Genomic DNA, 13,843 nt, shown 5'->3' on the forward strand with positions numbered 1-13,843 from the left:
GATTGGCAAACAGTAATCACAAAACCTGGACCAGTCGAAAATTACAATGCGTCAATTTTCGCATGCACCCCTGACTGACGATTCAAACGATCTGGGACTAGTGACGCATGATCTAGCTCACGCATAAATCAAGTTCTACCGGTCAAGTATATCACCCCTGAAGCCAACAAGTCTATATACACTTGACATGTTATTTTTTAAGTATAATATTCTTCTAACCAGCATTACCAACTACTTTAAAAGTTATGTAGCTCGCCAATCTCATGAATTGAATATATATACAGAGAAGAATATTGCCACCATACCTTTATTGAACAATGGAATAAAGAAACATGATAATAACGTTTTGGTTTCCACATGATATTATTTTTCACAATACAGACAGAATATTATTATGATGAATTGTAGTTAACTATAGTCTAAATATATATATTTTCCCATGCACTTTTCTTTTGATTTGTAATGTTTTGAATGTTTCCTCGAGCAACGGCTTCCTTGTTTAGTTCTTCTGCAATAATGACAAATTAGCACATCGACGGTGTGGTGAAAATGGAAGTTTGTGAAGCAATCCAGACATTTTTCCCAGCATATTTGTAAGCCGTTTTTATGACTATTACGGGTGTTTGACAGTTTTTAGGTATTTTGGGGGAATTTAGGATCGACCAAAATAATTCGAGGGATAAGTATTTTTCCGACGAAGTTTAGTCTAGTTCATTCGATCAAAAATTAGTCCTGAAAAGGCTGCGAAAGAACGATTAAATTAGGTATCAGAACTGAATAACACGTAGTTAAATGCTATTGAGTGAGGATTTTGGTTATGAATAAATACATAACACAGTTTGTAATCGGTAGCTCACAAAAACACTTTGGGGAAAGATATTAACCAGAATTTTTTTTTTAAACAACAAATAAAATGGGTAGCTTAGTGCTAAATTTGTCTTGTGTGATAACTGCATTAGCTCGAAATTACCAAAATTTCGCAACATTTTGGCACTTCAGAATCAATAATCATCATTAAATCACACATCAAACTAAATATCAGCATTAAAATTTGTTTATCAGTGTCAGTCCTCGTTTTATATATGTAAAAAAATAAAGTAACCATTCGGTCATCTAATATTTAAATACGATGGAACGCTTCTTGTTACTTTCAAAAGATAATATCGTCACGCTAATAACCGAATTGCGTAAGTCATTTTTGGCGATTTTGAGTTTTTTATAAAATAGGTATTTATGTAATGCTGCGCACCTGTCTGTTACCTCAGATTTTATTTTAAGAGTTCTGAAACCCATAAAAATGGAGATTTAGTATGACATGCACATTTGTGCAATTGTTTCGTCATAATGATTTATCATTGTTACCGCAGTACTATTGTGACGTCACAAAGGCAAAATAACCTCGGCTATGTATTTTTGAGTTTTTGCATCTCGGATTCTAGCTAAGTGCGTATTAATTTGAATTTATACTACAGTATAGGAAGACGTGCACTTGTGATATTTACTGTCCGAGTCCAATTCACCTTGGTTGGCTTTTATATTGGGTGCATTGCTGTTCTTAGTCTTATTTCGGTGGGTGTGCAGAACGTGTTATATTGATGAAATATATATTTTTAAACATAAAAAATAATGTAATTGAAACTGATTAGCTATTTTGGGGATTAGACATTGTAGATAATGAGAATTACATTCGTTTTTGGAATGTTTAGTTTTCAGGACTGGTAAAGTAAAGTTGCAAAATTGCGTATGTACCCAAGTCATAGACACATTTCTGCCTAAGCCACAGTGTGCCATTATGACGTCACTTAGCTGCGTCATACAAATTAACTTAAATCCGGCTACGATCAAAAAATTGACCATGGTAAATTATTGACTCCCAATGGTATAACAATATCATTAGGAAGTTTTTTACGTTTTTCTCAAAACTGCTAAAATAGACTTACGCAATTCAGTTATTAGCGTGACGATATATATATGCTATCTATGGATCTAACGCATTGGTTACAAGACATTTTTCAACCAAACTTTTCTTTGATTATTGTTTTAATCTGGAGAACTTCATTGGAGTAAATCAGTGTATTGACAAAACCGTTAAATATGGATTCATACCGATAAAAACATAAATTCAGATCACAATTCCACTTACCTTCTCGTTAGAACGTATTATATCTGCGACATTCTAAGATAAAAATTTTGCAATGAATTCTTATTAGAAAATGATACATATTATATATATAGCGGTAGAATTCGCTTTGTTATAATACTATTCATTTATCCTTAGCTGAATTGAAAAACAATAACTTCATTTAATTTGTAATCACAAAATAGTTGACGTTAGAAAAGAATTCATATTTTTGGAAACCATATTGGCCTATATATATAAAATTGGTATTATTACGTATAATAATGTTTTTTCATGTGTGATTTCGTACTAGAAATTTGCGCTCTTTGAAGTGAGTATTTTTGATTGGAGTCAATTTCAGGGAAAAATGACTGAATTATTGAAGTCAACAACAGTTATTACTTACTTGTGCGGTGTTCAAAATCGGACTGTCTTTCTGTAATGTACAATATTTATTTACTACTAATAACAACGAACAAAAAGTTAATATTTTTCTCCATAATTTTACTTTAGTTCTATTTTACCACTGATTCAAGCTCTATTGGTATCGTTCTATGAATTTGCATTCATAATAATAATACTTACTATTTTTTGCAGAAGTCCAGTTCCAACGCTTCCGCCCTTAAAAATTTGAATGATTCATTATCTTATCTAAAATCATGTACTAGTTCTTTAAATAGAATCATTTTCTGTTACTCGCTGAAAAAAGTTGACAAGAGGACATTTGGAGAGAATTATAGTTTCAAAGTTATCCATGATGCTTACCATTATTATTTTATAATATCGATTCTGGCTTTTTGTGTCTTCTTAAATATAATTGGTTTTCAGACATTTTGCAGATATATTCATTTTAAACACAGGGACAACGAAATGGGTTCAGAAATATATATATACAGTCCATTGTCACAGACCCACCGCATGTCGATAAATTACTTACTCTGGTAGCATCGGTAGCATCACTCGACGGAGTCAATATGTCACTCCCTACCTATAATATATAATTTTAGTTTTAGTATATATTTCAAACCAATTGGAATCTCAAAGTGATGAAATATGTTGTAATTTTATATTTTACACAGTAATTTTACTTTCTCGGGGATGTCATGCTTCTAAATTTTCTGTTATAGATGGAACATATAGTTTGAATCATATTTATTAATCGCTACCAACATTCTAATTTATTGTATTCAAGTTGTGAATAAATCGGGATTATCTTAACTTATACAAACGGATTTCAAAATAAAATTTCAACAAACTTACAGTAATCCCCTTTTTCCACGTCTCCGTGCTCTATAAAATAATAAAAAGACGCATATATATATATAAGATACATAAATGCATGAATATCACATCCAAATGCTCAAATACTATAGTAATTACAGATGTGAAAACTTTAGTAACACATCGGAAGAAATTATCGAAGAAGATATTCAATATTTGTCTGAAAAAAGAACAGAATAAAGAACATACTTGGTATTTTAGACTGGCAAAAATATGAAGCAAAATTTATCTACTTTATCACAAAATGTTATTTATCAATCAGTATATATACACGAGTTTCCATGTATGATTACAGAAATGTAGCGATTTTTTGCCACATTCAACGGTTAGCAGTCAATATTCAATGTTTTTCTTCTTCTCGGTATTATAAACAAAAGCAATTTCAAAACTCGTATACTGGATGTTTATTAAGCAGTTTTGTTGAACAGATTAATCATTGAAGTATAGTGTTTTTCGAAGTTTGCTCCAAAATTACTCACTGTTGTCGGTGTAACATCGCTAGACAAAAGAGGGGTTTTCTGAAATTCACGAAAAAGTAGATATTACTTAAGTTTACCAATAACGACAATAATATAACATACTGCTCAAATTTTTGCCCAAGGAGATTTGCTGCTTCTATGTATAAATTCATATGTTGGTTAGGAGCTGCGGAACTGGCCATAACGCAATCTAGTCGAAACTTGGCCGCACAAGTATCACAAGTCAGTTGTTGTTTCTATCAAAATGACACAAGACTATTACTAGATTGATTGTAATAATCAATGATTCGATTCATTGGTGGATGATACAGCGAAAATTCCAAAAAAAAAACAAGCTGTCCTAGTTCTCAAGTGGTAAGGCGCCTTTGAAAAGTGAGGCATTATGTTATTTCTAAGTGTTTTATATTTATTAAATGTAATGCAAATAATATAGTTTTATTTAGGCTCACCGAATTCGTGCTGATTTGCAAAGTTGGTTCGTTCGTCTCTCGCTTGGAAGGGAATCAAAGAATAGTTTATTTTAAAACAACATGCATTCAAAATAGACTAACAACACTAGTCATAAAATTATTTTTTGGTTACTCGCTTTTCGAGTGGGTAGTCAATGTTGGCACTTGTCATACTGCTTGGATATCAGAATGCATTACAGTCTTGAAGCCTGCGTTATAATTGAATAAATTTAAAAAAAAATGGTTCTTACCGCTTCAGGACGTTGTATTTTTATCTAATAAAAAAAAATTGTAGATTATCAAAAATGTGACTACACCTTATCTGCCCGTCGCGCAGAATCATAGATAAATTTATTTTTATGAATTGATGTTATAATCATTGTAGTCGGAAATAGGAATGAAGTATATTCAAACTTTTTGAAGTAGGTGAGGAAACAAGCGTCGAAATTTTATACGTTCTATAAGTCGTGTCTTAATATCTCATTAAAAGTTGAGCAATCTATTGTTTTAGTAAGAAAAATCGTGAAGTAAACACTACTGTTTTGAGAATACACATGTACGCACCGTAAATTTTGGATTTTGTTGGTTCGCTCCTTGACTCTAAAATATAATTAAAATAAGTTTTGTTGTGTGTAGCATACAATCTTTCAAGGCTTCTATATGTTTTGTATGAAATGACCTACCTGCTTCACGTTTTGTTCTGGATTGGTATTTCCCTTATAAAAAAAATTATCCAGTATTAGTAAGAATCAGTAACCGAGTAACGAAAAAACATTATTGTATACATCGAAAAAATGTATTGGTATTATAAAAAAAATAACTCTGCAAATTGCAGAAAAGTAGAAATATTCCACTTTTCTCCATTTTCTAGAACTTATACGCATCAGAGCTTGAGGAAAAAACGATTGTAAACTGTTATCAAAAGGAAAAATCTAGTTTTTATATAGAATCGACCACTCTAAATTTACTACAAAAACTATTATTATAAAATACTTAGATAATATTCGATACTTGAATCTAATTCAATTCTTCTATTTTGATTATTGAGCATTTATTTGAAAAAGGGTCGAGTTTATTATATTCAAATCACTATAGTGCTGATTTTTCCATGGTGTCAAATCGATATTGAGATGGACGAAATAAAAATATCGTTATTTAAAAACTTCTTAAAATTTACCATGATTTATTGAACGCATGTGAAAACGCTGCCATCGTTTGGAATTGTATTCTCTGGAACTGTTCAGACCTTTAATAAACTATTTTGTTCGATACAAATACCACGTTACCACTAACTATATAATAACGAAGAGCATGCTTACCGAACGACCTAGAGCTATCTCCGATGAGCCTACTCTGATATCGACCTAAATAAACCACAATGATGTCAACCAAATTTGGTAATGAATATCAACCACGTTTTGCTGAAAAACAGAATAGTATACTTACACCAGGATTATTATTCGCGTTCTTCTGGCGTGGAGTCAATTTGTCGTTGCGTCCCTGTAAAATACAGTGTGGATTTTTACGTACTGTTTTAAACTCCAATGCAGTGGGAAGAACGAATTAAATGGTTTCTCTGTTGATATATAAAACAATGAAAATGGCAAGAATGACTGAGCTAAAATGTAAACATTTCTTGAAATCAAGTCTTTAAGCTGACGGGATAACATTTTCTTATAGTGTTTCAAGTGTCAAGACTGTGTTTAGTAGTTTTCCTGTCTCGAATCAAAAATATTCCAATAAAATGAAAAAGATAGTTGAATAGCTTGCGGCAAATCTTACCACAACAAGTTCAGGTGATGTATTCTAAAAACAAACAAAATAAACATTGAATATATTGAAAATAATAAACACTTTCATTAGTATTAATTGTGGGTGACCTGTAATAATAGTCAATAATGAAAATAAAACAACTCTTCAAAACGAGTGGAAATATGCAACCAAATGACCAACTTTGTTAGTGATGTATATAATAGGAAAAAGAATGTAAACTTACAGATTGGCTGTTCGGCATCTGATCTCCCCGTTTTTCTGTCTAAAATAGGTGACAGTTTTTAAAAAGATATTATATAAAACTATTGTGTAAATGCAGACCAGAATTGAACAATTCGTCTCTGAAAATCGAAATAAAAGCCAGAAATATTCCTGTAACTTCCTAACGCGCAACGGATAGAAATTGTGACAAGGATGCTATGTATAGATAGAATATAAGGCTACAAAAATTTTATGGCAACTCATTGGGTTGTCAATACTTGACTTTCGCTGAGCGTTTCTATTTATGACGCGAAGAGGTAAATATCTCGGTATCTCCAACAATATTGTAACTCAAACTCAATATAGTAAATAAGTAAAAATAAAAAAGATGTTGTTTATTTACCACTATTTGCAGAGGACGCACTCGATTTGTTGGATCGGTTGTTACCTGTGAAACCATGCAGTTGGTTGAACTATAAATTGGCAGCTTGACAACATAGTTGTTAAAATAAGTTTAACCCTCGCAACAAATGACAAGGCTGACACTAGCTATACTGTAAGTGTATTTCATGAACAAGATTTGTTAATTGTATGTTATATTTTAAAAATGTAATGTAACTTCTAATTTAAATAGCTTATCGATATTAGATACAAAACACCACAATCGCCATATTTATTGTTGGCTCAATATTTCATGGTTTTTCATGATATCAGTAACTTACCCCAGTCTGTATAGTGGGCTGAATATATAAAACATAAATAATGCAATAATATTTCAAATTGAACATATTGAACTATATACATATCGTCTTATGGCTTTTCCACCGACAAAAAATTTAAAGATTAACCTAGTACTGCTTTAATGGAAAATGTTAGAAATGCATTCTTATGAATATTTTCATTCCTTTGCTTTTTTAGAAGTTAATCTGATTATCTTCAAAATCTTCAATATTAAAAATCAGCCATGAAATTACCGTTTGAACCATTACTTGCATATTGTATCAGACTTATATTTTCAATTAGATGTTAAAATAAATTACTGTATTTTTATTTTACTCACCGCAGATTTGACCTGTAAATATGAGAACGGTTGTTAACATTACATACATTGTACGGGCCTATTTCAGATTAGTAATTCAGCTCTTGGTCGGTAATAAACATTTCTATTATCTAAGTAATTTACTCGTCGTGGAAGACTGCTGATAGAATAACTGTGCAGATTCTATGTATATATATGTAAATACCGTAGATTTGAATCTGATTTGCATGATCGCTCAGAGTGCGTGAGGTGCCGTTGCGTTTTAGCAACAACTCAGGGTTAAGATTCCAGGTTTTGGGAAACGTGTTCTAAGTGTTAAGACGCTGCGATATCGAGTCAATAGATCAAATGTATTAGGAAGGTTCGCGAAACCGACTACCTCCACTATCAAATCCATTTGTTTGTTGTGAATCATTTTCGTCCAGATATGGGTTGGTTATCGCCAAGAAGAAATGATTCGCCATATGTCCGAACCGCTTTATTGGTATGCCTATCCCTCGAGAATACCAAAAACATTGCAAAATTGTCTATGAACTGATACTCCCGAGGTGGGAAATCCTTATAATTTATAACATACATACATATAAAAAACATACCCCTTTGTTAAATGAAAACAATCTCGTACGGCCAGATGATGAACTTGATCCAGTATTCTTAATTCAATATATAGATAAATATAACAAATATTATATAACCAATATATATACAAATTATTATGTATTCGGTTGAAGTTTTTTTCAACTGATTTTACGTGATTAATATAAAAAAACATACCCCTTTGTTGAATGAAAAGAATCTTATACGGCCAGATGATGAACTTGATCCAGTATTCTTAATTCAATATGTAGATAAATATAACAAATATTATTATAACCAATATATATACAAATTATTATGTATTCGGTTGAAGTTTTTTTCAACTGATTTTACGTGATTGATGTTATGACTTAACTCTCAGTGCTTGTGCTACCTTTTCACCGAATGGTGTATATGTTGACCTTTGACTCCGATATTTGGAAAATACTATTATTAGGTTTTCCAATTTTTTGGAAAAAAAATAAAATTTTGGTTCCAACATACCTTATTAGAGGCAGACAGTGTAGTTCCCTGTATAATGAAAATTAGTAATATTCACATCATAAACAAGCCAGATATGTGTAGGAATATTATTTTTCAATCTAACCACAAATACTCGTAAAATATCACTCATTTTTCAATTCAAGTAAAGTTAAAATTAACTCTAATTACAATTAACCTCAGTATCTTTGATTTCAGTTTGTTGATTTTTTTCTTGGGCTCAGTAAACTACTGACTAAGTGAAAAGAATTGAAGTAGATTCACAAGAAAGGAACTCAGAATGCGAAATATATTTACATAAAAGCAAAAGTAAAACGAATTTTGTTTTATACATACTTGGTTTGAGTTTTGGTTTTGTGGTAAAAGAGGTTGCTTTTTATTCTGCAATAATATAAATAATTATTATATGTCAAAGCTATAGTTGGCACCTGCAACGTTTTCGATTAGGTGAGCGCAAACTCTAATTTCCTTGTAGATTGCAATTGTGTGATTTTTTGTCGGCTATAACAAATCACTTTTCAGTCGTAATTTGCATGCTGCTTTACCAAAAGCAGTTTTTAAACCGATTATATATATTGTTGGTACAAGAGTTAAAAACTATTCAATGTATCAAACAGGAAATGTATTTGCTTGAATCTACTTTGAAATTTAAAATATAATAAAATGTTTTGCAAACTATTGCATGTCTGATAGCTCTAAAGTTTTTCAAAACTGGTGGAAAGGGACGGATGGACATTAAAGTTCTTTTGGAACGCTAAGCCTTAGACTTAGCTATGTTAGCATCGCAAATCACGCATTCGGGTTCAATCCCATGTTCACTACCGCACCTAGGGTGTGATAAATAAATTGCGTAGGCAATGGCGGACAGGAAATATTCCAGTTCTACGAAATCCTATTTGATACCAGTGGATGTTGGCTTGGAGAGCGAGACAAAATCGACGACTTACCCCACTGTTTGAAGTTCTGAAAATAAAATATTTTGCAATCATAATAGATCAAATTGAGTCAAATAAAAGAATGATGTAATTTATGACGTTTTTTTTTAAAAAAGAGGAAATTTTCACAATCAATCAAATCATATAATTCATGTCTAATTCAACTGTTGTCTCAAAATATACTCACCCCGTGTTATCACCATTTTCACTCTCACTTCCACACAACCCAAAGCATCCTAGTACTGACTCAATGCTGAGACATATTATCATAATTACAAAAATTTTATTCATTGTGATAAATTATTTTTCGACAAATTTCCTCAAAAAATAACCTGTGACGTGGTGGAAAAAAATTATCATCTAGTAATCTAGTTGATTAATTCATTTGACGAAATCTTTCGATGCAGTGTGAGAACATGCGAAATTATTAAATATTTCAAATAGAAAAAGAATTATTAAATTAGTATTTTCTTTTTTATTTATTTAATAAGTGCTAGGTTTCAGTTACCACCCAATTGTACCATACCATCTTAGGTGCAATGAATTAGGCATAGCATCTAGGCAACACGTTGACTGAACTTTCTGCGAAACTCAACTGCGGAACATGTAGTGGTTCACGCAGCAGTGGGTCAGTTGTCTTTCTTTACGACCTAGGTATATGGATAAGCATGAACAAATCAAACCTAGCTTCTTATTATTATTGATAAATATTGCAAAATGTAGTTTCTATTTAAATAGATTTCAAAACTCATTTTAATGTTAATTTCACTGAGCAAAAGAGAGGGCGTAGATATTAGCAATGCCAATCATATACATAAGATAAAATATTTTCACTGATTATACAAACTCGGAAAATTTTGAGTTCCAGATATATAAAATATGGTCAGAGGCATATTTTCAGGCTCTTTTATACCTATTGGGTAGCATTTTTTTTATACAACAAAAGACATCAGCGTATGGATACAGACTTCTAATCAATATCAGTAGATTTATGGCCATAGATAAGTAATTGTTTTTATTCTTTCCTATTCCTTCCATCTATCCCTGATACTTGTCTTGAATATCCAATGGACTATACATCGCTGGTCCATGTCTTTAAACAATGTTTGAGGAATTTATATTGATATTCAAAGTTTTGCATATGGTTGTGATGAGCCCAAAACAATAGAAACATTATCCCAAGAATGAATACATGCAAATAACGCATGGCAAAGAATTCAATGTGTTGCATGCATATGTATTTGAGAACCATTGTGCATTCTCATAAAGAAGTTGAATAAATAAAAATCAGTACACGAAGTCTCGAACGTCACAACAATTCCGGCCTCAATATGAATCGTATTCACGGTTATACATTGCATTCTTGTCCAAATTACTGGTCGCAGATTGTGTTTTTTAATTGTTTTGCATGCTGGTGGATTAACAGGCACTTGCAAAACAATATTCATTTTAATTTTTACCGTGAAAGGTTTTATATTTTATTTTAGGATGAGACCTAGATTCGTTAATAATCTATGGTTGAGCTACAAGTAAAATTAAAAATCTAATGATAGCCGTGTATACAACGTTCGATTCTGGTTTATCAAAGCTTCGAAACCATTGTACAGCGACTATATTTTAACTTTACAGCGTTGAAAATTCTGCAACATTCATTCTGGCAATGTGGTAATATATTTGAATGACAATATAAGAAGCTAAAACGGTACCGGTATATTCCAAAAGGGTTTTCAATAATTTCTATCGAACATAAAAATTGAGATGGAGGAGTATCGTGAAATTATCTCGTTACAACGTAGTACTAGCACTACGTATTTTCCAATCAATTTCAATGTTTTTGTAACTTATTTCAGTATTAAAAACAAATGTGTGATAAATTAACAAGGTGCGTTTTAAGGAATGACAAATAACAGTATATATGTATGCCTTTAGGCGAACAGTACCCTATAATTTGGATACAAATGAAAAATAGATCTAGTATATTGGCGATGGGTCTGACCCGGTACAATAGTATCGTTTATCTAAATATTTCTGTACAGAAGAATAACTGAATCAAAGCACTAAATGATTTTTAAATATGTTTTTCTCAACGTACAAGAATGATTTTTTTAGATTCGATTCGTTCATTGCAGTGTTTCCCAACCCGAGTCCGCGGTCTCAAATGAGTCCGCAGAGTGTTTAAATGAGTCCGCAACAAGTCAGAAATTCACTGCGGGTCGCAAACGTTTTTGCGAAACTTCACCATCAGCCAAGTTACGATTTACGTTAGAATTCACATAAAACATAAAAAGCAATTTTATTCACATAACATTAATCGATCCAATAATTACTGGATACTGAGTAGGGCTGGGCATATATTCAGCTATTAGAATAGCAATTTACTATTCGAAAATTTGGTAACAGGTGACGCGACAGGTCACTCTCGCGTCGCTTAATCAAACGATTCGAGTTCACAACTCACTTGCGGATTTCCGACGAAATCACGAGTCGGCAAACGCGTGGATAGATACCTAAATTGTGTTTCTCGCGCGCTCGAACAACTAGAAAGAATGTTTTTTTTTTCTGGTAGGTATCAATGGTGGCAACCTGAATTTTGTAAATCGAAAAGCGGCAATACTAAAAACGAGGATATCGGTCGGAGACCGAAGACTTATCGATCGGAGGTTAGGGATCCCCCAAAACAACGCTCTTACTCCATAGTGACACCGTGTGTCCCATCACTAATTAATTAATAACTAGCTAATTATACGACATAATACATCGAAAATCAATAGGCTCCTGATCACAGCTATGATGAATACACATGCAAAATTTGGAGCAGATTCAGCCTCGTGAAATATCGCGTGCATCTAACAGACAAACAAAAAAACAGACAAATACCTATCAACATACTTACCGATCTTAAGATCGATAATTAATAAAATGGAGAACACCATAAATTTTGTTTTATGATGGTCCACGACAGATTAAAAACGCTTTTTTATACATTGCAAATCGCGAAATTTCGGGCGCTACTGTAGTATACTGTGGTAAGGGCTTTTTCTCTTAAGATTATTTGCTTTACTATCTCCACACTGGTACGTACAGTACTAGAGCGCTGTAAGTGTTGTACAAACAGCTCAGATATGTCGAATTTGAACGCTTTTTTATACATTGCAAATCGCAAAATTTCGGGTGCTACTGTAGTAAGGGCTTTTCCCCTTCGGATTATTTGCTTTACTGTCTCCACGCTGGTACGTACAGTACTGCAGCGCCGTAAGTGTTGTACAAACAGCTAAGATTTGTTGAATTTATAAAAATACAAATCAAAACAAAATATAAACAGGCACTTCACCACGCATTTTTGTGTCCACGGATTGTCGTGGTATTTCCTGAGTAGTATTGCTTTTGCTCAACACAACCGCAGATTAACCGTACTTTCTGGGAATTTATAGCAGGTAGTAGAAATTTTGTAACGGCGGTAACAAATTCGCAAGATCGCAAAAAAATATGTATCAAAACTAAATATAATCGGGCAATATATTCTCATATTATTATGTTCGCGGAGAGCGGTTGCATTTTAAAAAAGTAATGCTTTCATCTTGTCACAAGTCGACGCGACCGCGAGTGACTATGAACACAATTAAATTAAAATCGAAAGAAATTTTAAATTCTCGTCGTTGTCATGGATTGAATATTGTGCGACAGAAAAGGCCATTTATACACTAAAAATTCGACTCTTTTAACAAATGCGCAATTGCGACGAATTTCCGATTTTGGAAATTGTTAAAATTTTGTTGTGTTTGGTTTTATTACTTTTTCACACCGAGTACATTGGCAATAAACGCACGTTGAGTCCGCAAAGGTTTTCGCTGGTGAGAAAATAGTCCGCGACCAAAAAAGATTGGGAAACGCTGGTTTATTGGGTCGATGTGATTTTTGTCTAGGGCTTGAAGCGTCTTAAGTATTAATTATTACTTAAGCAAGATACTAATATGACTCCAAAATGTAAAGGAATAAAAAAATAAAATGTAAAGGAATAATAAAATATTGCCTTGTAACTGTTCGGATGCAAAGATGGGCCTCGACACTTTTCTCAAATAAAAATTGGAGGTTCCGCGGATATTTTTTGTGCACAGGCGCTGGCGATAGCGGTGAAAATCTATTGTAATATTTTATTGATATTTCGCTTTGTAATTATATTTACTATTCAAAATGTAAATAACACAATTGGTATATATACAATGATAGCGAAAATAGTCAAATTCGAATGATAAATATCTTAAAACTAGTAAGAATTAGGGAAAATCGATATCATAAATTTGGTGTACAAAGTTAAAACTCATAGAAAACGTCATAATCCGTATTTTGCACATCGCTGTGGCCACGTGTTAGTTTTTAAATGCATTATGCCGCCATAATCAATAACGCCTATATTCTACTTAATCTGCGTAAATTATAAACTTTACTTATAAGTAAATATTTTTGATTTTGGATTTTAAAAAACATTTTAA

This window comes from Styela clava, chromosome 13 (assembly GCF_964204865.1).
Source record: "Styela clava chromosome 13, kaStyClav1.hap1.2, whole genome shotgun sequence".
NCBI classification, from domain to species: domain Eukaryota; kingdom Metazoa; phylum Chordata; class Ascidiacea; order Stolidobranchia; family Styelidae; genus Styela; species Styela clava.